The sequence below is a fragment of the Dasypus novemcinctus genome, chromosome 4 (assembly GCF_030445035.2).
Source record: "Dasypus novemcinctus isolate mDasNov1 chromosome 4, mDasNov1.1.hap2, whole genome shotgun sequence".
In the NCBI taxonomy this organism is placed as follows: Eukaryota; Metazoa; Chordata; class Mammalia; order Cingulata; family Dasypodidae; genus Dasypus; species Dasypus novemcinctus.
Window position 1 is genome coordinate 114,461,111 of NC_080676.1, and position 4,649 is coordinate 114,465,759.

At 37.3% G+C, this 4,649-nt stretch overlaps 1 pseudogene; it reads right to left on the minus strand.

Annotated features, from left to right (window-relative positions):
* Window positions 1-1,935: 1,935 nt before the first annotated feature.
* Window positions 1,936-3,422, minus strand: LOC131278357 (surfeit locus protein 4-like; annotated as a pseudogene).
* Window positions 3,423-4,649: the final 1,227 nt, after the last annotated feature.

Here is a 4,649-nt window from a genome sequence, read left to right on the forward strand (position 1 = left end):
AAATCCATTTGACCTAATCCTGTTTTGAAAGTGTCCAATGATTCCTCCACCGTTCTTTGTTCCTGAACGTGATCCATGATTTCATATATAATTTGAATTTGATTTCCTAAATGTGGAAGAGCCGCTGTGGCATGGACCTTGAAATTTTTTTGTGGTCTTTTAAAATCTTCCAATATTACATCCAATTCCTCTATCTGGTAGTGTGATGTGAAAGTTCCTATCAATCCTCCTACTATATACCATAGGAATTGGAAAGGTTTCCTGCACCTATACTTCTTAAGTTGTAATCCATAAATGGTAGGTTATATGGTTCTTGCTCCATATAGGTTCTCTCACTACTTATAAATTCTCTTTTATTAAATTATAAGGTATATGCTACCACAGTAAGGTCAATTATGACAGGTGTCTTTTTAAAGTAAAGTTCCCAAATTCTAGAAGTTGAAATAATTGGTGTCATCTGAAAACCTGCAATATACCATGAACAGTAATGTTCTATATAATAATCCTTACTCTGTATTGTTTCTCTATATATCTTACACCTGTTGTAACCAAGTTAGGTCGTAAAGTCAATGGATCCATTTGCAAAATTTTTACAGGGAAATAAGGGTTATAGTATAACACTGTATCATACTTCCATTGATCTAATTTTGGTCTGAGAATCCTTATCATGAACTGTGCCTATGTGATATAATTTTTAGGGTGAAGGTGTTATATAAATCAAATGATGTTATAGAAATTCTCAGCTATAGCATTTTTCGAGAATTTGTCCTTACTTGTCCAGTCTGTTAACTCATCCCTAAAAGACATGGGACTTTCTGTAGCTATAATCAATACTGGCATTACTGGCTTAGCTATATTAGCTATTTTTTCTTTTTCTTTTTGGTTTACAACATTCCAAACAATCAGTATGAGATGCCCAATAATACAAGGTAAAATTTTCCCTGTTTCTAGTTCTGTTGAATTAGTTTGATGATACCACTTATTGCATGGTATATCAGCAATTCCACCATACGATGTAGTATTGATTATCATTTTTGAAGTTCCCTAATTGTTCCATTGTATTATTTTTGCAAAGTCTATAACTATATAGACTTTTGCAAAGTCTATAATTTGTCAATGCTCTGTGATTGACTTAAAAGTCATATATCCCATTATTGAGCCTTTAACTCCTAAAAGTCTTATTGGCTTTTTTATTGCAAATTTGCTCATAAGTTGTTTGATTCACCAGCATTGTGGTTAGTCTTATTCTATGGCACAAGCATATATTTATGGTCAGTCGAAAATGGTATTCAGGGTACTGTGGAATCTGGTCCTGCCGAGATGTTAGCTGTTGCTGTTTCACAGTGTTTGGTTTCTCATACAGTCATTATTTCATATCATAATGGTCAGTATTTGTTTACTATGGTAGGAGAGTCTATGGCATATGTCATCTGTAAGGTTCTTCTGTGTTCTTTTACAATTTCTTTTTCTTTTTTTTTTTCTTTCCCTAAAGCAATGTCAGGAAACTTTAAATATAGGATTAAGATCAAATCGGTAATGAACCACAAATTGTAAAAAGTTATTTGGGTTGCATTAGGCATAGCAAAAAGACACTCAGTAAGCAACAGCCTCTTAGAAATGGTTAAATCATGCCTTCCTAACAGTTTAGACATGCAGCCTGGGAAAACTCCCTCAAGCCAAAGAAAAAACTGGGCGGGATGCTGTAAATTAGGTCAGACTCCTCTGCTCACCTTGCTCTGTGAAAATGTCAAATGTGAGGTGATTGTTTTGACAGCCGCTGTGTCTTCAGTCGTCAGCTGCTCTACCCCAAAGCAGCTGCAAATAAGGTTGTCAAAACACCTGTGTCTTTACTAAGGGCCGGGAAAGGAAAAGGATACATAAATGCTGGCAGTTTCGTCAAATCCACTCCCAACCAGTGCTTGATGGCCACAGGTCTCAGCCAGGTTGGGAGACACCCCCAGGGCCCAGACCCACAACCAAGAACAAACCTCCAACCACGGACAGGGTCTGGAAGAAGTGGTGTTTTAGGAAGGTATGCACGGGCTTGCAAACTGGAATGGTACAGAAGACGGTGAAATACACGTTGATGGCAAACAGCCAGGTCGAATCAATGCAGCCAGCTTGGTGTTAAAACCAATGGCCACTGAAATCATTAGAGCTGTGCACACAATGTTTTAGAGGATAGAAAAGAAGTTGGCATAGACGTGAAGGAGAGTCATAAACACCAGGACTAACAGAAGCCTGCCTCAGAGCTGCAGGTACTGCTTGGGGGAACTGTCACGCACGGAAGGTACATGCTGTTCCCCTCGATGGAGACTCAGCCAGGGGCCACGTTTCTCATCAAAACCTTCAAGTCCCATAAAATGCGGTAGGCAATCGTCTGCAAAGTGATGACCCCAAAAAGGCCAAAATCAGAGGTACTGCATGGAGTTGCTATTCAGCACCAGGATTGTTCCGCTCGCCCCACAGGAAGTGTCCGCGGAACCTCACAGGAAGTTCCTCCACAGGATACTCCTGCGTGTCCTTGCTCCTCAGTGGCAGCTCCCAGTTTACAGTTTATTCTTGTGTAGGTATCTGTTATGCGTTTGTGTGCAATAATGGTAAAGGATTTTTAAAAATCCTCAGTGACTTTCTGGTGGGTATGGTCCATTTGTAAATTCTAGTCTAAATTGACTAGAATTCTTAGAACCCATAAAATTGACTGTGATTAAGAGTAAGGGAAATATCTCCATTGCTAAGCTCATTACTGAACAACTTCCGTAATACTTCTGGTTTAAGAAATTCAATTTTTAATGTGGCTAGTTCAGTTTCTTGTATAGTCATATTTCCATAATGGAACATATTTGAGTTTCATTTGTGATTGGTTTTATGGCCTCATGGAACCCTTATTTTCATTATCTTATTTATGATATTGGAGATATTTTCACATTAATCTTAGACCATTCTTCTGTAGAATTTAACAATTGTTGTTGTATATGTGAATTATAGTGTGGTGTACACGGTCGTGACGTACAACTAGGTATAGTGCTATTTCCCTTATTTTTTTTTCTGTCTTTTGTCTCCTTTTTCTTCCTCCTCCTCATTGTAATAAAATAACCATCATCACAATCATATGCATCATCATTATTTTCCTCCGATGTCTGTTGTGTTATAGCCAAATAGTATAAACTTCTTGCTGACAATTTTAAGTACTATTCACAATTAGTCCTATATTGTGGGCCATGTGGGATCATGTCTGTTAAAAGAGTTGTCATATTTCTGCCTTCAAGATTATTCATAGCATATCCCAGAATTGTTTGGTGATTTCCCATTGCTTGGTAAGCCATAGCTACATTACGCTTAGTAGAGCAATGGTAGTCCTTTTGTTTTGCTCCATCTGGTTGGGTTATGAGCTCCAATTTGCTTATGATGGTGATATCCATTTCTACTTAAGTATTTTAAGGCATCATAACATTTCTACTTGAAATATTTGTTAATCTGTGCAAGCATGAGAAAATAAATATTGTAATTCTGATGTATTCATATACTTAGATGGGAATCCTGAGATAATGAAGGCTGCTTGTTTCTGCTAGCCAGTATAACCAGTCAAAAATTAAATATTTTTCTTTAATTTGTGTAATTAGGTCTGTGGTAGTTGTGGTTGGGATTGTAGTTTCAGTACCAGAGTTACAAGTCACACTTCTATGTCTCCCATGAATAGTATTATTGGCAAAATCACTCAACAAAAATGTAGCAAGCATAGCATAAATAATAACAAGAAGATATAAATTGTGTACAGCAGTTAAGCTCATATTCTCCACAAGTGTATTCTGTTGGTTCTAGAATACCAAATATTATGCATAATACACATTTATTCTTTCACTGTATTGATGATGGAAACCAATCAGGTATCAAATCTGGGTGTTGTACAGTCGAGCTTTGAATAGCGATTAAAACTGCATCTAAACCAATCAGAATTTGTTCAGTAAATTTAGTAGTGGAATTATCAACAGTCCTCAGTGCCCCAGTTTGGTGCTGGGCATTCCCAGTCTTTCCATTCAAGGGTCTGGAGTTCTTTGTGACAGTTGATACTTTGCTTCATTGCTTCTTTCCACTCTTGGAAAGTGCAAGAACATAATGTGGCATATAGCTGGTTTAGTATGAGGTATGGGTTTAATTTCAAATTCAAGAGAGGTGAACTTGTTTGTTGTTGTGACAGGTGGTATAGAAGTTGGAGAGGTTAAGATCATTGCTACTGATTTTTCCATTCTAGCAGTGAGTTTGGCCTCCTACCAGGATACTGATCAAGTCCAACCAAATTTGCTGTAATTAGTATCCCGCAATACATCTGCTAGGTAGATAGCCATGATATTATTATGTTTAACCTGTGCTAGATGTCCTTTTTTAGGGTTGGCCTGTAAGTCTTATGTGAGGCTGGTACTTTAGCTTCTCGATCTCCAAAGTTCCGTCCATGCTTTTAACGCTTTTTCCCTTTATTCCTTTTTAAGCCTGTCTTTCTGTATTACCTGCTGTGTGTGGTTTTCTTTTTTGTTTGTTTGTTTGTTTGTCTTTTTGGTAGGTTTTGTTCATTTATTTTTTCGGTGTGTTCTAATTGTGTCTATAGGGCTAGGTAGTTTCAAACTTTCCCTATGATTTAAGGCTTTAACAGC